This window comes from Ursus americanus, chromosome 3, assembly GCF_024610735.1.
Source record: "Ursus americanus isolate L20-20 chromosome 3, mUrsAme1.1.p, whole genome shotgun sequence".
Taxonomy (NCBI): domain Eukaryota; kingdom Metazoa; phylum Chordata; class Mammalia; order Carnivora; family Ursidae; genus Ursus; species Ursus americanus.
The window spans coordinates 87,018,202-87,045,397 of NC_142129.1; the positions used below are offsets into that span (position 1 = coordinate 87,018,202).

The 27,196-nt window shown below is 44.8% G+C and overlaps 1 long non-coding RNA gene across 1 annotated transcript in view; it reads left to right on the forward strand.

The window, feature by feature from the left end:
• Nucleotides 1-816: 816 nt before the first annotated feature.
• The window catches only part of LOC123789408 (uncharacterized), a 40,348-nt gene continuing 13,968 nt past the window's right edge, over nucleotides 817-27,196 (forward strand). Inside the window, exons 1-11 of the long non-coding RNA XR_006778812.2 lie at nucleotides 817-1,398; nucleotides 2,122-2,299; nucleotides 2,581-2,682; nucleotides 8,213-8,303; nucleotides 13,954-14,077; nucleotides 15,126-17,393; nucleotides 20,012-20,145; nucleotides 20,230-20,391; nucleotides 23,484-23,568; nucleotides 24,351-24,563; nucleotides 26,733-26,938. This is a non-coding gene — a long non-coding RNA (uncharacterized LOC123789408). The remainder of the gene's footprint in view (nucleotides 1,399-2,121; nucleotides 2,300-2,580; nucleotides 2,683-8,212; nucleotides 8,304-13,953; nucleotides 14,078-15,125; nucleotides 17,394-20,011; nucleotides 20,146-20,229; nucleotides 20,392-23,483; nucleotides 23,569-24,350; nucleotides 24,564-26,732; nucleotides 26,939-27,196) is intronic.

Sequence of the window (27,196 nt, forward strand, 5' to 3'; positions counted from 1 at the left end):
TGATGCCTGCAGACCGCATTTCCGTGCTCACCTGGCGTGGCACTGGCCCTGCGAACATGCATATTCACATACTGTTCTTGAATTGTCGTCTGGGCTCAGGAATGGGTTGTACGGAGTTGACACTGTGAGAAAGTATTACTCAGCGACCTCTTGAACCGCTTCATCAGCCCTTCGCTGCTCTGTCAGTTTCTCCCGATTCGTAGACTGTCACACTAAGATCGCTGAATCTACAGGGACATAGTTTGTCACCAAGTAGAAGGGGTTGCTCCCCTTTTTGAGCTGTGAAAGCCAGACTGGAAAGAGAGGAAGGAAGGAAAGGAGAGAGGGGGAGGGAGGGAGAGAAGGGGAGGAAGCAAAGGAGGGAGTGCCAAGCCGGGCCCTCTATAATAATCTTTGATGGTTTGGCTGACCAGGATAAAGGCTGCTGTCATTCTGGGATAGAAACATCCTTTGACACGTAATGTGAAGGCTGGTTATTGTGGGAGTCTTGGATGGATGATTCTGATTTTTACATAATTTATTCAATTAACAGATTTCCTGAGCTTCTGTAATCAGACATGGAATTCTGATTCTGTGACTAATATAGACCTGTTTTGTAGCTTGAAGAAAAGGGTTTTAGATGCACGAAGTACAGCTACAAGGAGGCGCTACAGGTAATCACCTGTGTCAGGGTTTGGCACACTTTTTCTGTAAAAAAAGATAGATGGGAAATGTTTTAGGCTTTGTGGGCAATACTGTCTTTACTGCAAATGCTCAGTCCTGCTGTTGTAGCTGAAAACAACCCTAGATCATATGCAAACGAATGAGCATGACTGTGTCCCCAAAAAACTACTTATGAATCCTAACATTTGAATTTCAAGTCATTTTCACTTGTCATGCAATATGATTCTTCTCTGATTTTTTTCTCAACCGTTTAAAACCATGCGTTAAGCGCAAAGGCAGTGGGTCAGAAGTTAGCCCCTGGGGCTGTCATTTGCTGACCCCTGATCTATAAAATGTCATTTCGGAAACACCGAGGAATCTTTCTACTTGCTTCTACCAAAAACCTATGATTCCACAGTGGATACTTGAGTCCTTTAGCTTAGGGTTTTTGGTTTTGGTTTTGTTTTTAAGTAGCTACAAATTCCCTTGGGGGAGGCAATGTTTCCACGTACCAGCCTTTACGTTGCACTTGATAACATTCTGACTTTCAGTGGATTTTGACAGGCGGAAACTGGGAAGACAGTAAATGTCCTTGGGAGGAAAGAGAAGCTCTGGGAGTGTGGATAAGAGGAAAAGCTGGATTCATGGAACACTTCTGATGGCATGAAAGCTCCTCTTTTTCAAAATCTGGCCTAGCGTGGTGGAGGCTTGAACAGACTTTAGAAAAGGAATTGATCGAGTATGGACAGCCGAAAGGTGAAGTCAATAATAATCGTTCGAAGAGAAAATCTAGGCTGTAAGCATCAATGCCCACCAGGGTTTTGAGGAAGCCAGTCTAAAGCCATGTTGGAAACATCTGCCAACCCTGACTTCCCATTTGACTTTCACTGTGTGGACATTGTATTTCGATATAAGAAAACTCCGTTTAAGAAGCCGCGGGTGTAAAAGAGAATAGCGTTATCTTCCTCAGTTGGTCAGATGAAGGGCCTGCACTCAGGGCCGGTCTCTGATGCACTCACCCACACCCTATTCCCTAGACCCCTTCTGGCCAGCATGGGACCGACCAGCCACGGGAGAATACTGGGCATTTAAAATGTGGCTTGTCCTAATTGACAACGGCTGTCAGGTATAAAAGACACACTGGATTTTAAAGACTGAATATAAAAAATATGTGAAATATCTCACTAATAACTGTAAAATATGGATTTTGTGTTGAAATGACTCTATTTATTTTTAAAGATTTTATTTATTTATTTGAGAGAGGTGGGGAGCTCAAGCCGGGAGAGTGGCAGAGGGAGAGGGAGACACAGATTCCCCGCTGAGCAGGGAGCCCGACATGGGACTCGATGACCTGAGCCAAAGGCAGATGCTTAACCAACCAAGCCACCTAGGCACCCCGAAATGACTCTACTTTAAATACATTGGGTTAAATAAAACGTATGCAAATTAATGTCACTTGTTTCTTTTTACTTTCTAAAGTATGGCGATTAGAAAATAGAAAATTTCACCTGCAGCTTGCATCGTGTTTCTGTTGGACAGTGCTGAACCAGACTCTGAGCTGATATATAGCAGAGGCCCATGAGAAAGTCCTGGACAGGAAGTCAGAGGCCTGGGTCTTACTCTTACCTCTGTTTCTTACTCGTTTTAGGACTTTTGGGTAAGTCACCTATTTTAATCTTCAAAATCTGAGCATGGAACTATATGATCTCTGAGGCCTCATCCAGATGGGAAAAAAAAATTATTCAGGCTAAGAGTATTCCTTTTTTTTTTTTTTTTTAAGCAAGCTCCTTGCCCAGCATGGAGCCCAACCTAGGGCTTGAACTCACAACCCTGCGATCAAGAGTCAGATGCTCAACCAACTGAGCCATCCAGATACCCCCAGGCTATAAGTATTCTTATCATTTCTCTATTATATATGTATTATTTTTATTATTTCAGATCATGGCAAGCTAACATTCTTCCTATACGTATCTCCAAGGGCCTTGAAAATAAAACTATGAGCCAGTTATAAAATGCATCACTTACCATTCCAAAGAAAAGGTAAGAAGATGCCGTTTGATCATTAAAGTGTCGGTGTAACTATAATAAATTTGCCTGAGACTCTCTGGAGTCTGCCACATCCTGTCACCTCTCCCTTCTCCTCAAACAGGCAGAGACTTGGCTGAGAGGTTGGTGTCAGATTCATTGCCAAAGCTTTATCCAGCGATAGCGTCTAGCAAGTTCCAGATCTCCCTGTTACCACTGGCTTGAAATCTCTGGTTTTCTTTCACCTGGGCAGAACATTCTTTGGATGCATTTAGTCACACACCCTGTGTCAGAATTATGAGTCTTTGAAGAAATAGAGATAAAGAGGAGAGATCCTTCTCTAGGGATAGAACTCAGAAACAGTTAATGAAAGGATTCTTTGGGTCCGAAACTCCAAAACAATTTTTCTTTGATTCAGTGGTCTTGCAAATAGGTCTAAATATTACTGTAACCCATGATTTTTGTTTATTATGTTAATAGTCATATTTATCTGTATGTTACATATTTTCCTATTTATTCATTTTTGTTGGATACACGGTAACTATAGCCCTATGGAAGGTGTGTCTGAATTCAAACTTTGTTTCCTTGGAAACGGTAGACTTCATATATATTTTTCAAAATCAGTTTTTTATTTTCAAATAGGTTCAGATTTATGGAAGAATTACAAAATAATATAGAGAGTTCCCATATACCTGACACCCAGTTTCCCCTAGGATTAACGTCTTTTTTTTTTTTTTTTTGAAGATTTTATTTATTTATTTGACAGAGACAGCCAGCGAGAGAGGGAACACAAGCAGGGGGAGTGGGAGAGGAAGAAGCAGGCTCATAGCGGAGGAGCCTGATGTGGGGCTCGATCCCATAACGCCGGGATCACGCCCTGAGCCGAAGGCAGACGCTTAACCGCTGTGCCACCCAGGTGCCCCTCCCCTAGGATTAACGTCTTAAGTTAGTATGATACATTTGTTTCTATTAATACATAATATTAGTACATACTTAGAGTCCATACTCTGTACGGATTTCTTCAGTTTCACCTACGTCCTTCTGTTCCACCGTCGCACCCAGGACGCCACCTTACAGTCGGTTGTCAGGTTTCCTTAAGTTCTTCTCTTGGGTGTGGTTTCTCAGGCTTTCCATTTATTTATGTGTCTGTTTGTTTACTGAATCTTTGGGGTTCTCTCTCTCTCTCTCTCTGTTTTATTTTTAAAATTTTTAAAAAAGGTTTTATTTATTCATTTGACATGGAGCGAGAGCGCACACAGGCAGGTGGAGCAGTAGGCAGAGGGAGAGGGAGAAGCAGTTTCCTGGATGAGCAGGGAGCCTGATGCGGGGCTCGATTGCAGGACCCTGGGACCATGACCTGAGCCAAAGGCAGACGCTTAACTGACTGAGCCACCCAGGCGTCCCCTAAAGATTTTATTTTTAAGTAATCTTTACACCCAACAGGGGGCTCAAATCCACAACCCTGAGATCAAGAGTTGCACGCTCCACCGACTGGGTGAGCCAGGCGCCCCTCTCTCTGTCTCTTTAAATTGAACTATAATTAACATACAATGTTATACTGATGACTGTATGAGTTAGGGTACTCTAGACAAACTGACCAAGAGAGCATACGTACTATACAGACACACACACACACACACACACACACACACACACACAGAGATTTATTTTAAGGAGTTGGCTGATGTGACTGGGGAGCATGGCAAGTCGAAAGTCCAAAATCTGTACCGCAGGCTGGCAAGCTAAAGACTCAGGCAGGAATTGGTGGCGCAGTCTTGAGGCAGAATTTATTTTCTGGAAAACCTCTTTTTTTTTTTTTACGATTTTATTTATTTATTTGAGAGAGAGACAGAGAGAGTGAGAGAGAACATGAGTGGGGTGAGGGGCAGAGGGAGAAGCAGACTCCCTGCTGAGCAGGGAGACCAATGGGCTCAAACCCAGGACTCCGGGATCATGACCTGAGCCGAAGGCAGACGCTTAACCGACTGAGCCACCCAGGCGCCCCTCTGAGAAACCTTAAGGCCCTCAACTGATTGGATGAGGCCTGCTCACATTATAATCTCCTTTATTTAAGAAGGGTCAACTGATTACAGATGTTGACCACAACAAGCTACAGCAACACCCATATTAGTGTTTGATTAAATAAATGGATACTATAGTCTAGCCAAACTGACAGAAAACCAAGCATCAAAATGACCTTTCCAGTTTTGGGGGGTACTCATCAGATTTTGTACAGTGTTCCTTGATTGGGATTTGACTGATGTTTTCTCACAATTAGAGTGGGGTTATGTATTTTTGGGTGAACTAGATTTTATGGGTCAATGGACTAAGGGGTGACTATGGCCGGATTGTTTGGAAATAGGTTTCTCAGAAATATAATGTTGGCCCTGGCTCTGGAATATACAATATATTCCTGCTGTGGTCTACTCTTTGTATTCTGCTGGAATATTCAACTTGACCTTCTGACTATTATTATTATTTAAACTAAAAAAATGCACTATTATTAGCATTATAAAGAGTTGTAAAACCAGTATAGGAATTCCTGTAGATGCTTTACTGAGCTTCCTCTAAAGTGAACATTGCCCATGGCCATAGTATAATCAGCCCAATGAAGAAATTGACATTAGTACAATACTATCCACTAAACCATAAACTTGATTCAGATTTTACCAGTTTTTCTACTACTATCCTTTTACTGCTCCAGGATGCAGTCAGGATGACACACAATTTGTTGTCATGTCCTCTCAGTTTTATTCCATCTGTGACAGTTTCTTAGTCTTTCCTTGACCTTGAGTCTTTCATGACCTTGAGACTTTTGAAGAGTTCTGGTTGGTGATTTTGTAGAATGCCCCTTCGTTTGGCTTGTCTGATATTTTCCGATGGTTCTGGGATATTATGCTTAGATTGAGATCATGTCTTACTGAAAACAACACCACAGAAGTGATGCTCCTTCTGAGGGTATCATATCAGGCTACATGATATAGCTACGTCTTCTTAGCGGTGACGTTAACCTTGATCTCTCGGTTAAGATGGTGTCTGCCAGGTTTCTCCAACTGTCCAGTTACTATTTTTGCCTTTTTTTAGTTAATAATTTATTTTGCTGGGGAGGAGATCTTTTGAGAAGATGCAAATGTCCTGATTTTTTTTTTAACTTTTGACACACTAATTTAGCTTCCACTGGTGGATCTTGCCTACAGCATTATGATTCCGGTGTTCAAATGGTGATTCCCCCCGCCTCGTTCCTTCTATATTACTCATTGGAATATTCTGTAAGGAAGAGTTGGTCTTTCTCCTCCACTTACTTATTTATCCAGTTGTTTGTTTTTACCCATATAGACTCGGATGCTTGTATTTTATCCTTGGGTTATACACTGATTATTCTTTTTAGTTCTATTACAATTTGGATGGAGGATTTTAACTAATCTTTGAGTGAGAAAGCACTTTGGTTTCCTCATGTTTTATTACATACCTTAATTTCCTTGAAAGGAGCCAAGGTAAAATCTAAATCTCAGAAATGTAAGTAAGGAGTAGACAGACTAGTGAGATGGTTTTAAGAACAAGGCTTCTGGAATCACACTGCCCAGTTACTTCTCCTCTCTGCTTTATCTTCCTCACCTATAAAATAAGGATGGAAGCAATATCTACCTCAAAGGAGGTAAAACAAAGCCATGCATGTAGAATGTTTAGGGTAGTGCCTGAGTATACAGTAAGTGCTCAATAAATGTTAGTTCGCATGGCTAAGAATAAAAAATTGAAGGCATGATTAACCCCGGTGCGTCATGACTAAACCAGGAAGAGTGAACTAAGGGATTACTGGAAATCATATCTTAGATTGGTCCCACATCTTGCTTAGGCTTTGCTTTCTTCCTTTACATACTCAGTAAATACCAAACTCAGAATTTGTCCCAAAATTTATCCTTTAGGGTCTCCTGAGTGGCTCAGCATCTGACTCTTGATTTTGGCTCAGGTCATGATCTCAGGATCATGGGATCGAGCCCCGGGTTGGGCTCTGCATTCAGCACGGAGTCTGCTTCGGATTCTTTTCCCCTCTCCTCTGCCCCTCCTCCCATTAGTGCTCTAAATTAATTAATTAATTAAATCTTTACCCAACAAGGAATTGTTCTTCAAATTTTCTGAAATAGCTCTGACTTTGAGCAGTTGGTAAAATTAGGGAATTAGAAACAAGCAAGCATTACCTTAAATGTCTTACCCCCTCTATAACAATCCCCCGTCCCTGTGGCTCCCTCAACCCCGTAAGCAATAAAACTTGGGTGTATTTGTTAACAGAGCCAGCCGTACTGTCACCCCATCTCCTGCCAACTTGGAATATCATGCTCTCATGCCTCTGGTCAGTCAACAAGTACTTATACACACCAGCCTTTCGTATTCAAGCCTTTTATTCTCTCCTAGGATCACTCACATGTCATTTGATGATGCCACTGGTTCTCAGGATAACTAGAAATTTGGGGTCTGCAACATAAAACATTTGAGGAAGGTCCTTCTGCTAACCGTAAAACCTAGCTCTTCCCTGTGCCCCAGCCCCGTCCTACAGTCCAGCCTCTTGGACTTCTTTCTGTTCCTTGAACTCACCAAGCTGTTTGCTGCATTATGGCCTGTGAATCTATTGTCCCCTTGCCTGGAATAATTGTCCCCCTAGGTCCCCACTTACCCATTATTCATCCTACAGATCTCCGCTTACAACATTGCTTCCATGAGAAGCTTTTGCTGGTGTTTGTGCTTTCTTGTTGATCCTTGCTCTTGTCTTTTCTAACCCTTATAATACTGTGTCATATATTTATTTATATGTGTCCTTTCTTGAGGATTGACTCCCTCCCAGAGTGTCTGCTCCATGAGGGTGAAGCCATGTTTGGTTCATGTTGGTACTGTACTTCTTGTCCCTAGTGCAGCACGTGGTGTGTAGGGATCATGATACACATGCTTTGTTGAATAAATAAACAGCCAACATCTGCAAATGACAGTGTTCAATTCCATTTATTCCCCAACCTTTCATTCAACATCCATTGAATGCCTATTAGTGCTAAGTGCTGGGAATAAAAAATGACTAAACCACATCCCCTGCCCTTTTGGAGGTCCCAGTCTATGGGGACAGGGAAGTAGGCTGAATCTTGGCCCTCCCAGAGTATCAGATCCAAATCCCTGGAACCTGTAAATATTAACTTATTTGGAGAGAGGGTCTTTAGAGGTATGATTAAGGATTTTGAGATGGGGAGACTATCATGGATTATCTGGGAGGGACCTAACTGCCATTACATCTATCCTTATAAGAGGGAGACAGAGGAAGATTGTACAACACACAGGGAGGGGAAGGTGATGTGGAGGAGGGAGCAGAGATGGGAGTGATGTGGCTGCAAACCAGGGAAGGCCAGGAGCCCCCAGAAGCTGGAAGGGGCAAGGAATGCATTCTCCCCTAGAGCCTCTGGTGGGAGTGTGGCCCTGCCAACACCTTGACTTTATCTAGTGGTACTGACTTTGGACTTCTGGCCCCCAGAACTGTGAGACAACACATTTCTGTTGTTTTGCGCAGGTTGCGGTAACTTGTTACAGCGGCCACAAGACACCAATACAGACAATGATACAAATAAACAAATCCTTGGGAAACAACATCACACATGGAGGTAAGAACCAAGGGGGTGTCTGTTTGCAGAAGAAAGAGCTGTCTGGGACATGTCTGGGAAGGTGTCACAGACACAGAGACGTTGAGCTCGGGTTGAAAAGATAAGCAACTGCTTTCCAGGCAGGGCTAGGGCTGGTGCTGGGGAGGTCTCACTGGCGGGAGCGGCAGTATGTGTAAAGGCATGAGGCCACACGGAGCACGGCATGTTCGGGGAACCAGAGCGTCTGGGTTGAGCTGGAGTGTCAGCTAGATGGAGAGGAAAGGTGGGAATTGGGAAGATGGAGTACCAAGCTGTGACCAGACTTTGAACCGCCTTGCACGCCACGTTAATATGCTTAACCTTTATTCTGTAAGTGATAGAAAACCAAGGAAAATATGCGGATGACTGATTTGTGGCAAGTGAGATTCCATGGCAATATGAACAGTGGACTCCGGTGAGGCGCGACTAGCTCAGTCCTGCTGACAACTGTGTCGAAAGATGAATAAGACACAGTTCTTGCCCTTCACTAGCTCAGAGTGAAGACAAACAAGGGAGCAAACATGTCCTCTCTCCCAGATCCTCGTTGTAAGGCTGTGACAATACCTTATGAGAGATGAGACACTAAGGCAGTAACAATAGGGATAGAGAAATGGGGATATTTGGGAGATAGCTCCTTGGTTTCTAAGCTAGCAGACCCCGGAGGTCCTACTGACTACGGAGCACAGGAGAGGGAGGACTCGGGATGCTTTGAGGAGCTTAGCTTGAGCAGCAGAGAAATATCATTTATAGATTGTATGGGGAAAGGTCTAGGAATTTAGGTCTGGTTGAATTTAAGATGCCCGAGGGACCTCCAATAGAGACTTCAGGGGGATGGTTAGGAGCACGGGTTCAGTCTAGAGACACGGATCTGGAGGTCCTCAACAAGGGACGGGACTTGAAGCATGAAAGGGAATGAACAGGCAGGGACAAGAGAATAGGATCATTTTCAGAGCCCTGTACAGTACTAGTCCTTGAATGGGAGAAGAAATACAAACTGTGTGATGTACGAAAAGGGTTGTAGACACAAACGAGTGTTCTGGAGTCCTGAAGGTGTTGACGATGTCTGTAAATGCCTTTTTTAAAAAAGACTTTGGGTGTCTTAGAAACTTGAGTTGTCCCCAGGATAACAAACTGGGGACTTGGTTGGTAGCCCATATGTCTCTGCCTGCTGGCTTCCTAGGATCTGGCTTAGGGATAAGGCTGTGTCATTTGGTTAATCTGAACACCGATAACAATAACCAAACTTTTGACCAAATCATTAAGCAATTAATCCAGTGAGCACTTAATGATCTGATCCTAATTGGCCAATAGGCTGACCATAACGAAAATCAAAATCCCCTTCTGTCACAACAATTGGACCAATCCATCATGTAGACATTTCTTGAGATAAGTATTTAATTTTTCAGTTATTAACAAACTTCCGGTCATATTGGCAGTTGCTCTTAAGCTAAGTCATTATATAATTAATGAGGTCAGGCCTCAGTAACCTCTTGCACCTTCATTGCCTTTTCTGAGCGTTACTGGCAGACCTGAGGCATGAACAAGGGAGGGGTGAAGAAGGAGGAAAAACAAGGCAGGGAAAGAGGAGAGAAGAGAAAAGCAGAGAGGAGAGCAAGGAGACAGGAAAAGAACAGAGAAACTGTAAAGGAAGACGTTTATCTGAATTTGCTGCTAAAGGTTAGGATGAAATATTTCTTTAAGAAAAAAGAAAGACTTGCTTATTTTTTAGAGAGAGATGCACGGGAAGGGGCAGAGAGAAAGGGAGAGAGACAAGCTTAGGCAGACTCCCCACTGAGCATGGAGCCTGATGCAGGGCTCGACCCCATGACCCTGAGATCATGAACCAAGCTGAAAACCAAGGTCAGAGGCTTAACCAACTGAGCCACCCAGGCGCCCCTAGGAAGAAATATTCCTAGTGATTACAGGATCCAGGCAGCAGTGAGGTGTAGCAGGAAGCATGCAGTTTGATGCCAGACAAACCTGGGCTCTGAGCCCTGGCACTGCCATTCTCGTTGTGTGACCTTGAGCCAGGTAACCTCTCAGAGCTTTGTTTCCCTCATCCTGAGAGGTGGCGTGGCGCAGAGTGAAGAGCCATGTTTCTCGAGCTGGGTTTAAATCCTGGTTCTGCCTGGTACCAGCTGCATGACCTTGGGCAAGTTACCTACCTCTCCATGACTCAGTGTCCTCATGTTCTAAAGTGGGGATAATAACAGAATCTGTTTTATCTAGTTGTTGTGACTCTTAAGCGAGTTAATACTTGGAAAGCACGCACAAGAGTGTGCTTGATAATGTTAGCCATTAGCTATAAAGTTGTATCAGTTAGATTGAAACATGTTTGTAAAAGCTCCTAGCCCAGTGCTTGGCTTATGGAAGCGATCAGAAACTGTGAATCATCTTCCCCTGTTTCGATTCCTCGGATGTCCCAGTTGGGGGAAGAATGACGGCTCCTTAACTTCTCTTTCCCCATCAGGGCACATCCAAACCCACTTGGACCAGGCTCTTCGGATCCCCCATCCATAGCCTGGTCTCATTTAGCCCTGGGCCAAACGGAGGGGAGCACTGGTGGAAAGAGATCTTTAATGGGCTGTTTTTTCCCAAAGCAATCTGAAGAGTAATTGCAAATGTCTAATATCTTCATGGTTAACTTTGTAATGGCTTCTAAACCTCAAGACTTTTGGAATTTAGAGGTGGTCTCTGCATAGTACGCTGATGAAAACAACCCAGAAGAGAGCTCTAAGGATAGAAACCAAAGTCAGAACTGGTAAAGCCCAAGAACTGGAAGATCACTGCAGTGTTCACACTTTTGAGTGTGATTCAAGTACAGAGCATGGCGTGAGAGATCAAAGCAAGTATTTTAGCTCCTTTCCTCCTAATGAATGGGGGGTATATACCCCCCCACACACACATACCTACACACTCTTCCATTTCACACAATTCATTAGCTGCAGGAAAAAAAAACAAAAAACAAAAAAGCCATCCTTTCCATATTTAGCACAATTCTTGCAACCCCAAGTCAAACATCAGGCAGCCATTAATCCTGAATGGGGAGGGATCTGCGAATGAATGTGGAATGCTCTGCCTGGTGATATCATTCCTGCAATGAGGGGAGCACAAAAGACACTTCCTTCCACTTCTTGCAGCCCCTGAATCACCTCTACCTTCCTGTGATTTCCCACTTGCCTCTCCTGCCCTGCTCAGGGGACTGTAAGAAGCCAGGAGAGTTAAGGAGGGCACGTATTGCATGGAGCACTGGGTGTTATACGCAAACAATGAATCATGGAACACTACATCCAAAACTAAGGATGTCCTGTATGGTGACTAACATAACACAATAAAAAATTATTATAAAAAAAAAAAAAGAAGCCAAGAGAGATCCCCAATGGGGGTGCCAGCCAGTGTAGATGACACCATGTAAAGAGTTAGGTGGGGGGAATTAGCACATGGAGCTGGCATCCAACTACCTGAGTTGGCCACATTCACAGTTAGCAGGGGTCCAAGCCTAACAACTTTCATACCTTCTCCTTGCTTCATTTTTCTTATCAGAAATAATGATGGTGGGGCGCCTGGGTGGCACAGCGGTTAAGCGTCTGCCTTCGGCTCAGGGCGTGATCCTGGCGTTATGGGATCGAGCCCCACATCAGGCTCTTCCGCTATGAGCCTGCTTTTTCCTCTCCCACTCCTGCTGCTTCCCTCTCTCGCTGGCTGTCTGTATCTGTGTTAAGTAAATAAATAAAATCTTTTAAAAAAAAATAATGATGGTGATAGGACCTACTGCACAGGCTTGTTGTGGGGGTGGAACGAGATAATGAAACGAGCTCAAGTGTTCAGCCCAGACTCTTACTCAAGCTTAGCAGTCAATACATACATAGTTGCTATTGTTTTCTTTTTTTTAAAGATTTTATTTATTTATTCACGAGAGACAGAGAGAGAGAGAGGCAGAAGCAGAGGGAGAAGCAAGCTCCCCACTGAGCAAGGAGCCTGATGTGGGGCTTGATCCCAGGATCCCAGGATCATGACCTGAGCTGAAGACAGATGCTTAACCGCCTGAGCCACCCAGCTGCTATTGTTTTCAGTAGCTCAAGGGTAAGGCCAAATACCAGAACCCCGGTGGGGAAGATTTTTTGTCCACCCTGGAGTGGATGAACACTTTTTCCAATGCACAGGAGAAATCAAGTTTGTCAGAACTGCAGCAATGTGTTCATCACACTGCCTTTATCAGAGTATGGCTATCTTTTTTAAGTGTTTACTGTGCTAGGTTATCCTTCATGGACTGCTGTCAAGGTCACATGTCAATTGGCTTGGAATTACTGAATAAATGTTATTACTAAATACCTACCGCTTCTACCTTATATGTGGAAGCCAGAGCTGCCCAAGGAGGGTGAAGTCTCCTGAAAACATTTTCCAGAGATCATCCAGAGAAGAGTGCTAACACTTGCCAAGTCCAAACTCGGGTGTGGGAGACGGTGGGGAGTTATGCAGTCACTCCTGTATTTTTACCACCCAGCTGGTCTTGTGAAGACGTTAGCCAGGGGAACATCTCTCCTATCTCTTAAAGTTAGCTTCTGCTTCTCTTCTGGTCATATCCCAAGGTCACCTGGGGAAGGTGGCTGGGGGGAGAGAGGCAAGGATTGTCTTGTCTTTAGGGCTTGACCTCAGCAGGGCGCGCTGTCTTCCTCGTGTCCATACTCCTAGCACCACATTGAGAGATAGGATATAATGAGAGGGTAAATAAAGGAAAAAGATATTTGTTGAGGTGTGGGGGAAGCAGAGGGGAAATTCAGGTGACGTGTCGTGGCACAAGGTATAGATTGCTTCTTACCTGGAGCCAGCAGTGTATTTTTGGTTCGAACCAGGTTAAATTGGAATTGAACTAATGATTCACCGTCAAACACGTTTCTTGCACGTCTCCCAAACATCTATAGGCTATACTCCTTTTTTGTTCTCATCAAATTAATGAGTCAGCATGGGAAATTTATTTGCAGGGAAGGGATCGATATTGCCTTAAAAAATGAAGGTGGGGGACACCTCTGTGTCCCAGCACGCTCTCCTAAGGGCCCTGGGAGGAAGCTGGTGGTGATGGTGGCTTGGGGAGGGGCACTTTGGAGAGCCTCCCCTGTCCCTGCTCTGGCCCCTTACAGTAACAATCTGCCTACTCTGCCCAGCCCCCTGGCCTTCAGTCTGTCTGAGTCACTCTCACTTGCAGGTGCATAGAAAGACCTCAATTAATTTTTGTTGAATGATGAAAGAACTTGGGTTTTGAGACTCTGTATATTAAAAGTACATTTCGTGTGTGTGTGCTAGCCAGAAAGCCTGGAAAGAGTGAGGCTTATTGCTAAAAATATGTTCCCCCTGTCCTCATCAGGAAAGTCTTAGAGGATCAGAGAAGAGTTAATGAATCTTTTTCTGTTTCTTTATTTCTTAGAGAGAGAGAGCATGAGCAGGAGTGGAGAAAGGGGAGAGGGAGAAGAAGAATCTCAAGCAGACTCTGTGCTGAGCTCAGAGCCTGACACGGGGCTCGATCTCACAACCCTGAGATCATGCCATGAGCCAAAATCAAGAAGAGTTAGACGCTCAACCGACTGAGCCATCCAGGCGCCACTTAATTTATTTTTTTTCTAAACCTTTCTTTCAGGGAGGTCTTAGAAGATTTGGCTCTAACTGGTCTGTAGAGAATTCATAAAGGGCAAAGATACATATCACAGACTCACATCAGGTGCATTCCCTGTAAAGCACAGACCGAACTGGCCAAGAATGCGGTAAGCCACACCCTGAACCGGCCCCACGGAGACTCCGTGGGATTGTAACACACACACAGCGAGGCAGTATGCAATTTTAAGTGCCCCCCTCCACCGCCAAATGCTGTCCCTGCCAGACTCCTTCCAGCATAAATCAACCACCAACCTAGACTCAGGAGCAGGAGAAAACACCCAGAAGGAAACGGGGATGTTGACATGATACAAAGGACAGGAATGGAGAAGCTACTCAATAAATTTTAACCACTGTACCTTCCAACGTATGAGGCAAGGAGGGTTGGAGACAGAACACCTATTAATCTAGCAATGACACGGAGTTTATTGAGGGCAGGGAAGGGTTCCTCTCACTAGATCCTGCGATTTGCTACTTTGCTGCAGGAAAATACTGGATTACAAACCCGAGGGCATGACCCATTAGCAAGCGCGTCTATACAGCTAAGGCGTGTACCTTATATGGGCGAAGCCTGCTGTTCCTGCAGCACCAGGGACACATGTTACTCACATGCTCAGGACATTTACCAAATCACAGAAGCCAATAAATAATCCTCCACAGCCCGCAGCTATTGCTCCCTGGATCATTCTGAAGTCTGATTTGGGGCACGCCAAAGGGAACATTGGTCCTGAAACCATTAACCACCATGCCCACGCTCTGGCTGACATGCGTCCCTTCTTGATTTAATCTGAAATTGTTCTTCCTGATTAAGGCAAAGGGCTTTCTAAAGTCTCCATTAAAAAAAATTTTTTTATACCATTAATACCCATTAGTTCTGGTTAGTTTATTATTTTTCTGCACCTGAGTAGGACCCAGAGGGTAAGGTAAGCAGCAAGGCAGGGAGAAGTGGGGGCGTGGCCGGGGGGGGCAGGGGGGACCCGGAGGAGGGAGGGGAGGGTTCTGAGTTCTGACCTCTCACATGCTAGAGACACCCGCTGAGAAGGCAAATGTCTTTGGTCTAGAGGGGAAACAGGAGGCGGTTGAAATTGTAAATGACATCGAACTATCCAATAGTCATCCGATCCGACACATGTTAATCGATTATCTATTGTGTTCCAGGCACTGTTCTAGGCCCTGGGGAATAACAGTAAGTAAAAGAGTGAAAAAAATCTCTACTGCCCTTGAGCTTCTATCCTCGTGAGGAGGGACATGCCGAGGAGGCACAAATAAACCAGCTATTCAGAGGGGCAGGTGAACACCGGTGCTGAGGAGGGAAGGGGAGCGCAGAGCGCAGGGTGGGGAGGATGATGAGTGTGTGACTACACTGGGTGGTCGGGGATGAACCTCTTGATATGCTGACCTTTGAGCCCAGTGTCCAGGGCGGTGCAGGAGTGAGCCAGGAGGTCATGGGCGAGGAGTGTCCCAGACAGAGAGAAGAGCGGGTACAAAGGGTCCGCGCCAGAAACTGAATCACGTGTGTAACAAAAACCCTGAGTGAGAAATGTTGTTTGGTGGTTCCAGCGGACATAGTGTTTGATTAATGGGGATAAATATTTAGTTAATTAATATAGAAGCCTACAATTTAAACATTTGGCCTATAATTACCAGAGAAGAAATCGATATCTGAATCTTGGACTGTGGTTTAAGTTGGAACTTACCTCTTAAAATGACCTCTTCATTAGGAAAAGCTTTAACTTATTAATTAATAATTGACTGCCTGCGAGAAGCTCTTGCATAATGTATTGATCAAACCCGATTCTTTCGTATTTTAGAGGTGTCTGAGTTCACGCTTCGGGATCGCACAGGGCAAAGGTATTGGGGTTCAGCTTGGGTTTCAGGATAGTTCAGCAGGTGCCCTCGCACCGCCCAGGGGGAGGGAGCTTTCTGAGGGCTCCTTCCCAAGAGACTTTCCACTCTCCCGACCCAACCACCTCCCAAAGGCCCCACCTCCAATTACCATCACATTGGGGGATTAGATTTCAACATATGAATTTTAGGGGCGCTCACCTTGCGCTGGGAACTACATGAGGTGTTGGGGATACGACAGGAAACAAAGCAAAAATGCTTTCACGGAGCCTCCACCTCCGGGGAAATTAGGTGATAAACAAGTCGATCAATAAACAGAATAAAAAGTGAAAGATCAGTGAAGCAAACAGGGCATGGTGGCAGCATAACAGCAGAGAATCCAGGAGAGCCTCTCAGAGGAGGTGATGTTTAAGCAGAGATCCGTAGCATCGTAGCATCGGCAGGAGCCACTCTGGGCAGCAGCTGGGAGAGAACAGCCCCAGCTGAGGGCACAGTATGCACAGAGGGGCGGGGCTGGGAGGGCAGCCGTGTCCACGCAGGGCCAGCATGTGCGGGGCGTGGCGAGGCTGTGAGGAACAACGTCAATTCTTTCATGAGACACCCAGACCAGCAGTGTTCCCTCAGTACAGGGATCGCCTAGATGCAAACTTATCTTGCAGGAGCCAAGAATGGGGTTTGCCTTTATCTGATGATGAAGAAGAGATGTCATTTCTTTTTATATTCAGGTTCATTGGGATGTAACTGACATAGAATAAAATGCATGTGTTTTAATACACATTTTTATGAGTTTTGACAAGCACATGCAGCTATGTAGCTGCCACTAAACTCACCATCACCCAGAAAAATTCCCTCCTCCACCTGCTGGCTCCTGGCAACCACTGATCTGTTTTCTGTTCCCATAGTTTTTGTCTAAATGAAGTCATACATCACATCATGCTTTCTGAGTCTGACTTCTTAACAGAATGCATTCAAGATTCATCTAGGTTGTCGTGTGTATGAGTAGATGGTTCCTTTGCCTTGTTGACTCATATTCCTTAGTGTGGATGTACCGCGGTTTATACCATTCCCTAATGGAAGGTCGTTAGGGTGTTTCTGCATTTGGACAATGATAAATGCAGCCAGTATCGATATTTACAGCTGGTCTTTTTTTATGTGTGCAAACAGACATTTTTATTTCTCTAGACGAAATAGTTAGGACTGGGATCGCTGGGTCCTATGACAGAATTGTTTAGCTTTATAAGAAAGTGTCAAACTGTTTTCCAAAGTGACTGTATCACTTCTATTCTCAAGACCCGTGTAGGAAGTTCTAGTTAGCTCTGGAGCAAATCCAGTTAGCACAAATCTTTTTTCATTTGTTTTGTTTTAAAGGTAATTATGACTCCCTTTCTTTTCTATCTTCTTACTGAATCTGCAGTATTCACTTCTAGATTGGATTCTATGTTGTTTGCATATGAACAGAGAACGTCACATGTTTTGTGAGTAACAGCAGAAGAAATTGTAACTGGATCACAAACCGAGAGCAAGTGATAGGAGCCTCTGGTCTCCTGCTTCTGCCTTGAAGGATCCTCAAGTCCTGGCCTGGTGCGTACTCGCAGCGCAGCCCCAGGAGACTGGAATTGACAGCATGGACCCTGATAGGTACCTGAAATTGGGGAGTAGATCCTGGCAGCTTCAGAGCTCAGCTGTGCCGTTCAGGAGTCTAGAATGACAATCACATGGCTGTAGACACGCATCTGGGATGCTGTGCATTGGACTGTCCTACCCTAGGTCCTAATTTGTGTATCCGGGGTTGCCATCCAGTTGAAGGTGCCCTAAATGTCAAACGGCCAAGATTGTAGCCCAACTTACCTTTCACTTAGTGCTGTATAAACCAGCTGAGCTGGGCAGAGTGGAATTTAGTGGATGCAATAGGTACCAAATCACCATCACTAAGGGACTAAGTGACCTAAGTGGTACCTGGGCCATGTTTTCTGAATAAAAAATAAGGAAAAATGATTCGATCAGTGGTTTTGGGGGACTCCAAAATATTATATATTATAATATTTACTATTTGAAGAAAAATTGGAATTTGGGGGAAATTTTGGTAACTTCTGAGGACAATGAGACGGAATATTTAAATGAGCAGGATGGTCCCGGAAAATCCAAGATGTAAGCTTGCCCTGCTGACCAAGGCTAGAGGCACTTGTCCTGCTACCTTTGTAACAAAGGTGGGGCTAGAGGAGAGGGATAGAGCTGCAGAGTTAGGGCTGTGTGCTTACAGGCTTGGAATCAAAGGAGCTTGGGTCCCAGTCTGGTTCTGCCTCCTCTAACAGGGCGATATTGGGTACATTTCTTCATCTTTTAAAGCCTCCGTTTCTTCATGGGAGTTAATGTGGTCATTAAGTGAGATCGTGTTTGCGATGCTCAGTGTGCTGTATGATACAAGCAAGACCTCAGTTAATGATAGTGCTTATTATGATTATTTTCTTCCTTTTGTAACGATAGGGACAAGGGAAGGTGAAATTTAAGACTGGCTGATTTTGAAACCGAAGGTGCAGAGGAATTCTTTTTTTTTAAATTTTATTTAAATTCAATTAATTAATATACGGAGTATTATTAGTTTCAGAGGTAGAGTTCCGTGATTCATCTGTCTTATATAACACCCAGTGCTCATTACATCACATGCCCTCCTTAATGCCCATCACCCAGTTACCCTATCCCTCCAGCCACCTCCCCTCCAGCAACCCTCAGTTTGTTTCCTATGATTAAGAGTCTCTTATGGTTTGTCTCCCTCTCTGATTTCGTCTTGTTTTATTTTTCCCTCGCTTCCCCTATGCTCCTCTGTTTTGTTTCTTAAATTCCACATATGAGTGAAATCATATAATTGTCCTTCTCTGATTGACTTATTTAGCTTAGCATAATGCCCTCTAGTTCCATCTGTGTCGTTGCAAATGGCAAGATTTCATTTTTGATGGCTGAGTAATATTCTGTTGCGCGTATGTGTGTGTGTGTGTGTATACACACACACGCACACCACATCTTCTGTTATCCATTCATCTGTCGATGGACATCTGGGCTCTTTTCATAGTTTGGCTACTGTGGACATTGTGGTGCAGAGGAATTCTTTTGTACCATGGCAGCTTCCATATTTTCTACTTGTTTCCCTAATTCAACAGCTAAAGATATCCGGAAATTGCCAGCTATATTATCTTTCTATTTTTGCTGTGCAAATGACCACAAACTTAGTGGCTTACAACAACATTAATTTTTTTTTAAGATTTTATTTATTTATGTGACAGAGAGACAGCCAGTGAGAGAGGGAACACAGCAGGGGACAGGGAGAGGAAGAAGCAGGCTCCCAGCCGAGGAGCCCGATGTGGGACTCGATCCCGGAACGCCAGGATCATGCCCTGAGCCGAAGGCAGACGCTTAACGACTGCGCTACCCAGGTGCCCCAACAACATTAATTTTTTATCTTGCAGTTCTGTAGGTCAAAAGTCCTATTTGTTCTCACCGGGCAAAAATCAAAGTGTTGGCAGGGCTCTGTTTTTTTCTGGAGGTTTTATTTTTTCTTAAGTGGGTTCCACGTGGAGCCCAATGTGGGGCTTGAACTCACGATCCTGAGATCAAGACCTGGGCTGAGATCGAGTCCTGAGCCACCAGGTGCCCCTTTTTATGGAGGTTCTAAATGAGTAGCTGTTTTCTTGCCTGTTTCAGCTTCTCACAGCCACCGACATTCCTTGGCTCATGGCTCCCTTCTCCATCTTGAAAACCAGCAATGGTGGGTTGAGTCCTTCTCATGTCCTATCTCTCTGACCCACTTTTCTGCCTTCTACGTCCACTTTTAAGGACACATGCAATTAAACTGGGCCCACTTGGGTAATCCAGGATCATCTCCTCTCAAGCTCCTTGACCTTAATCACATCAGTCAAGTCCCTCTGCCACGGAAGGTCACACATTTACAGGTTCTAGGGATTAAGATGTAAACATCTTTGGAGGGGAGCATTATTCTGCCTATCACACTAGCAAATTCAAAATAAATTCAGATGGAAAACTAAATATGGGGAGAGAGGAGATATACATAGGATGTTTCTATAGCCTATAATATTAACCCCAAAATCAGAATAATACCCAAATGCCCATAATTAATTATCTTTAACTCAATAGCTCTTGTTAGAGAAATTTCCAGCAAGAGTAATTTTGTTATATTTCCTATTCAGATAACCCAATCATTGAAATACTTAAAATGTATCCACTCGAAACAATGCTTCAAAGATAAACTCATTGGCCACCCATGTCAAACTATATGAAACTCGAAGATGCGTTGTCTTGTTTTCAATATGTCTCCGCAGAGGTAGGTGGAAACACTCATCCTACAATATCCCATCATCATAGATGTGTAGACATAACTACTCACTCGTGTAATTTCTGCACACAGACATCCCCTCCACACATGCTTGTGCTGTTTTTTAAAACCAGAAAGGAGCAGTGAGCTGTTCCCATTGGCCTTGCGCTTGAATGCAACGCGCTGGACCCAGTTGGAGAGCATGATCCCCCAGCTGACAGACGCGGAGAGGACTCAGCTGGCATAGTGCATGAGGTATGAGTAACGCTTGCTTTTCTTTCCAGCAGATTAGATTGTTTTTCTTTTCTCAACTGCTTTAGCAAAACTTTGGAGAAGCTCCTACTTCTTTTGACAGCAACACGAATCATAGAGAAAACAAAGAAGAGGCAGGGAGGTGGGGTGGCGGTTATGGAAAGAAGCCAATGTGAGGAAACTCATTAATAATCCCATATTTAAGGGCAAAATCATCCAGAAACACATATTATTTTCCTCACGTAGCATTCTTTACCACTGTAAGAAAAATATATGGATGTTACTGTCCATTCCTTCCACCAGTCTATACCTTGAATTGTTTTTCCAAGAGCCATGTGTTTGAATTCGTATTTTCTCCAATACCCCCTGGGACAAAGAACCTGTATTTCCAGCATGGCTCTCTAGAGATGATTTGTAGTCTGTGGTTAAAGCACTAAGTAAAGATTATAGGTACCTTTACTGAGGGTAAGTAAAACCCCTATGCTAGAAAAAGGTTTACTATAAGAAATAAAGATTATTTTCCACTCACGTCGCCCACCAGAGATCACTGATGGCAGGTCAGATCTCTGTCCTTGACCTTGCGTAGGGTCCCTGGGGATTGTGATCACGCGGATTAATAGCCGTTGTAGATAAATGCAACTTTCTGCCGGTAAAACCTGAAGGGTTGAAATGAGCTCACTAGACAAAAATATTTCCCAATAACACAGAGCTCTTTGAAGCCGTAGCCAGCCCCCAGCTCTCAGGCCATGCTTGGTAATGCACTGCTCCAGAGATTCGAGAATGGCAGTGTCGAGGGCATCATCGTATGAGAACAGAAGCTGGAATGGAGACCAGTTCAGGGGCCTCCTGGGTTCTCTTACCTAATGGCTTCCTCAGCCTATCACAGCTAGCAGTGAACCTTGCAGTAAAGCAGATGACGGTCATCTAATGTGACCATGGGAGCAAGGCTGGCTGTTCCTCCATTTCACTCCAGAATCATGCCTTGAGGCCCCAGGTACCAGGATGTTTGATTTTGCCAACTTTCAAATCACTTCCCTGCCCCAAAGCTCCAGCCTCTCCAGCATGGGCAGGGCAGCTTGGCGGGTGTGGACCAATTGGACTTTAACATGGGTGAGGTCCTTGTCCAGAGGTTCGGTATTACTCACTTAAATGATATTAAACTGGAATTAGGGTTTGGAAAGTTGAGGGGGAGGTTGGGAAGGGAGGGAGAGGAGAAGAATGCAGACTCCAGAAAACAGAGGCACAGCCCTGAGTCCGCACTTGACTTCAAATATGCTCTTTAAGGGCCAGAGTCACCAGGTCGGTCATTCAACAAATATTTATTGAGCACCAACTTAGGGATGGACTCTGTTCTAAGTACCAGAAAACAACAGATGAAATTTGGGGGGAAGCTTATAGGCTAGTGAAGGGAGACAGACCACAAAGAAGGAAACAAATAACAGCATCAAGTGAGAGGCTGCAGAAGGAGGAACTTGACCTGACATCTGAATGTTGGGAAGGAACTGATTATGCAAATGCTGGTAAAGAGGACTCCAGGAAGAGAGACGAGTAGAGAGACCCTGAATTAAGAAAAATCTAGGTGGTCTTGGGCAGCCTGGGTGGCTCAGTCCGTTAAGTGGCCACCTCTTGATTTTGGCTCAGGTCATGATCTCAGGGTCGTGAGATCAAGCCCTGAGTCAGGCTCCGTGCTCAGCACAGAGTCTGCTTGAGATTCTCTCCCTGTGCCTCTGTCCCCTCTCTCTCTCTCTCAAATAAATAAATAAAGTCTTCAAAAAAGAAAGAAAGAAAGAAAAGAAAAATCCAGATGGTCTTGAGTGACAAAAAATGGGCCCTGGGCTGAAAATCTTTTCTCCTGAGACTCGGGTTTTGTTTTGTTTCATTTTTTAAATTATGGTAAAATATACATAACAAGATTTAACACTTTAACCAGTTTTTAAAAGATTTTATTTATTTATTTTTTAAGTAATCTCTACACCAGTATGGGGCTCGAACTCACAATCCTGAGATCAAGAGTCACACGTTCTACTGACGGGTCCAGCCAGGTGCCCCCCCGCCCCACCTTTTAAGTGTACGATCCAGCGGCCTCAAGTACGTTCCCATCATTATGAGGCCACCGTCACCAACCATTTTCAGCACTCTCTCATCACTCCAGATGGAAACTACCCATTAAACACTAACTCCTGTTCCCCTGTCCCCCAGACCCTCGTAACCACTGTTCTAGTTTCGGTCTCTATGGATTTGACTTCTCTAGGTACCCCACATAAGTGGAATTACACACATTTTTCCTTTCGTGTCTGGCCTATTTCAGTCCACATAATGTTTCCGGGGTGCATCCATGTTGTACCTTGTGTCACAATTTCCTTTTTAATGCTGTGTAATATTCCATTGCATAGATATTCCACATTTCGTCTGTCCACTCATCTGGTGGTGGACACGTGGGTTGCTCCCACCTTTTGGCTGTGGTGAATAACGGTGTGGAAACTGGTATTGGGACTCGACTTTTTTTTTTTTTAAGATTTTATTTATTTGAGAGAGAGAGAGAGCACGAACTGGGGTGGAGGGAGTAGCAGGCAGAGGGAGAAGCAGACTCCTTGCTGAGCAGGGAGCCCAGCACAGGTCTCGATCCCAGGACCTGGAAATCATGACCTGAGCTGAAGGCAGATGCTTAACCAACTGAGTCACCCAGACGTCCTGAGACTCAGCTTAAGGTGAAGCACCAATGGTCTAATTAAACTCTTGTGATGGCTGGATATGTGATTGAAACACGTTTGAATCATGTTAAAAAAAAAAAAAAAGCCAAAGTGGGGAAGTGAGTTAATTGGTAGTGTATGTTCCCCAACCCTAAGACTTATATAGTTATTTTACTTATTTTTAGGTATTAATTGACTTAGCATTATACATTTCTAGATATCAATTGGGAGTAATTACGAAGGGTTATCTATTGAGTCTGGGGACTGCATTTTGAAATAATTGTATTTATTTTCTTTTTTGAAGAGTTCAATGTAAAGTATATAATAAGACACATTTTTTAAAAATTGCATAATGGGTAAGAGCACTCAGAGTTGACTTGGTCTCTGAATTGCCCCCAAACTCAGCCAGAATGTTCCAGAGGAAAGGATGCCTCTTACTCTGTTGAAGCAACAACAGAAAGAACAGCTCTGTGCCTGTGTCTACAAAACCGTGAGTAAATAAGCCGTCAGATATGTCTCCTCCAAGGTCACTGTAATGTCTTCGAACAGCGGCACTGAAATTCCCCTAAGCCCCACTCCACCCACAACGATGGGGAGCAGTGATGATCCTGCCCCTTTCCACGCTGATGGTGGTGTGTTAGGTGCTTCTCCACAAATTAAGCACACATCTGACGTTTATCTAGTCAAGGTGGTCTAAGAAGGAACCAAGTGATTCACTGCCTTCCCCCCAAAAACACATTCTGAGATCTCAGCTGGATGCATTAGTCAGATAATTCCGTTAGAGCCGAAAACATTCATCCAGAGAAACGTCTCCTCACTATTTTAAAATCCTGGTTTAGTTTTTTAAAAAATGTATACACTGTCATATAGAAAGACAGAGCCATGCAGCTCCCAAAGTATTTTCACTGTCAGCTGTTGTGAGACCCCACAAGTGGATCACCGGGTTTTCTAGATCCAAAATCACTGTACTCCTGGCATCCTTTGCTGTCAAGGACTGTGTAGAATCCCCCTCAGCTGCTGTGATCCTATGATCCACACCCCCAAGGCTTTCCAGGCATTAACAAGTGGGACTGTCCTCAGTGTTGAAGGACCTGCCAGTGGGGTAGCCGGTGGGGGTGGGGGGGCTCGCTAAAAAGGTATCATCTTGCAAAGATTGCTGCCATTGGTTCTATGGGCAGGTGTGGTGGGGAATGTAGGGAACAGGTGGTGAGCGGGAATGGCCAGTTGCACTAAGTTTGACTTACTGTTTCCTTCTTTTTTTTTCCCTGTAAGGATGGAAATGGGTTTTCCCCTTGCCTTTTCCCACCAGTGCCGCAGACAGCAGTATCTGTGGCAGCAGCAAACCCTGGCACCTCACCAAGAGCATTCTCTCCCCCGATGTTATCCCTTCTCAGGGTTTCTAAAATGCCAGCAGCACTCCAGCCCCGAATTAACCAGATTGTCAGCACACCTCAGGTTTAAGCTGTGAAATCTGCAGACACATAGGTACGAGGAGACCCGAAGGATGTCTGTTTTTGTGTTTTGCTTCCGTGGTGCTTATACTGTTTGGAAAATGAGCTGCAACAGAGTTTACCTGCGTGGCACTTAAACAAATTAGTTCCCGGCAGCCCTGGCCAGCTTCCGCCTCCCTGTGTCTGCATTTGCCTCAAATGTAAGAGGGACTTACAATCCAGGAACAACCTGTGATCGTTGCGATCTGGGAAAGTGGGTCTCACCCTACGGCACGATGGCCACAGAAGCTAAGAAAGCATCCCTGATCTAAACCATAGAGAAGATATGCTCTGGCAAGACCCTTGAGTGCACAGATGAGACTTAAAAATCTGATCTTCCCTGACAGTCCCCTTCCCACCTCTATACCCCGACCTCCACCCCCAAACTTAAAACCTATCATGCCCTCCTTTGCAAAGTAAAGACCCAACTCCTTAGCAGACATAAAACAGAACAGGCTTTCCCTTGATCTAGACTCTGTCTACCTTCCCAGCTCCAGCCTTGGCTATCTCCCTCCCCGACCCCATGCTCCAGGCACACCGAAGTTCTTAGTCCTCCGAAAGCACCGCGCTGTCAGTCTTCTGCAGATGTTGGCTTCTCTGCCCCAATGCCCTTTCCTCCCTGCTTCACCTGCTGGGGAAAACATTCAGCCCGCTTTGACTCAGCCTCTGAACCTTCTTCCATGTGTGAGAACATTCCGCACCTCAAATCCTGGTGGGAAATAGCACCCGCCTTCTTTTACAGAAGTCGAAAAGACCCCATTACTCAATTTGCCAACAACCCTGGCACCTAATCTGTGGGCAGGGAGCCAAGTCTTGGCTCATCAGCTATAGCTGTTTGGAATGCGCAATCTGGAAGTAATGCCACCAAGAAGCGGGGCAGGGAGGTGGCCCTCCTGGCCATCGTGGGGGCGGGGGCAGCAGCAGGCCCTTTCCCAGGGCTGTCTGCGACGTTACACACCCACAGCATCCTCTCACACCAGCGCTGCTTTTCTAAATGCCTCCATAGTCTTCCCAGAAACTGTGTGGCCGGCCGATGTCTCCGTAGGTTCCTGCTGGAGTCTGTTTCTGTTCCTTGCAATGAAGACTCTGACTGTTCCACCTGACCAGCCTCTATGTGTCCCTCAAGACCCCTCTCGGTTCCAACTTTGTCTAGAAGCAGCACCCATCCCTTCCCACCCCTAGCCAGGCTTCTCCTCCCTGGGGTCCCATAGAAGTCTGGTCTACGGGGGCTCAGCCCTGGTGACACTGTCATGGCTGGCTGCTCACCTATGTGCCCCCTCTTCAGTCCCGTGTCTAATATGACCTACAATAGCGGAAGCTGTGCTCTTACTAGAAGTAACAGCAATCATAACATTCGTACCTAACATTTATTGAGCGTCTGCTTTCTGCCAAGACGTACACTCTCTCTTTTTTTTTAATGATTTTTTATTATATTATGTTAGTCACCATACAGTACATCCCCGGTTTCCGATGTAAGGCTTGATGATTCATTACTTGTGTATAACACCCAGTGCACCATGCAATACGTGCCCTCCTTACTACCCATCACCGGTCTATCCCATCCCCCCCCCCCCGAAGCCCTCAGTTTGTTTCTCAGAGTCCATAGTCTCTCAGGCTTCATTCCCCCTTCTGATTACCCCCCCTTTCTTTATCCCTTTCTTCCCCTACAGATCTTCCTAGTTCCTATGTTCCATAGATGAGAGAAACCATATGATAGTTGTCTTTCTCTGCTTGACTTATTTCACTTAGCATTATCTCCTCCAGTGCCGTCCATGTTGTAGCAAATGTTGAGAACTCGTTCTTTCTGATAGCTGAGTAATATTCCATTGTATATATGGACCACAACTTCTTAATCCAGTCATCTGTTGAAGGGCATCTCGGCTCCTTCCACGATTTAGCTATTGTGGACAATGCTGCTATGAACATTGGGGTGCATATGGCCCTTCTCTTCACTACGTCTGTATCTTTGGGGTAAACACCCAGTAGTGCAATGGCTGGATCATAGGGTAGCTCAATTTTTAACTTTTTAAGGGACCTCCACACTGTTTTCCAGAGTGGCTGTACCAACTTGCATTCCCACCAACAATGTAGGAGGGATCCCCTTTCTCCACATCCTCTCCAACAATTGTTGTTTCTTGCCTTAAGACGTACACTTTCTTGTCAGGTACAAGACAAAGATTTTAATGAATGAACCACTACCAAGAGATGCTCACAAGCTACGTCTGGACAGTGTGGCTCGGGCGACCCAGAGGAAGCATCGGTACTATTCCATCAGTGAGGACCCCTCTGCGCTCTCTTCTCTTCTCCTCCGGATGTATCTCCCGTGTTCCACTCGCGTCCTCGGCTAGATGTTCTTTAATATCTAGAAAGGTAAGCAGCCGTGGTTACAGTGTCATTGCCAGTGCCTTTGTCCTTTAGAGAAGCTTGTTATGCTGTGAAAAGGGGAGAAAGAAAGTCTTTATTTGCAATGCCTTATAGTAAACGGTACTAGTTTTCATGGCGTGGGCACAGGAGCTGGGGATGGAGAGAGAAGGCTTGGGTACCTGTGCAGAGGCCCCAGGGGATCGGCTCCCATCCTGGCAGAGAAGTTCAATCTGAAATGGAACCAGAGGATAGAGAATGGAGAGG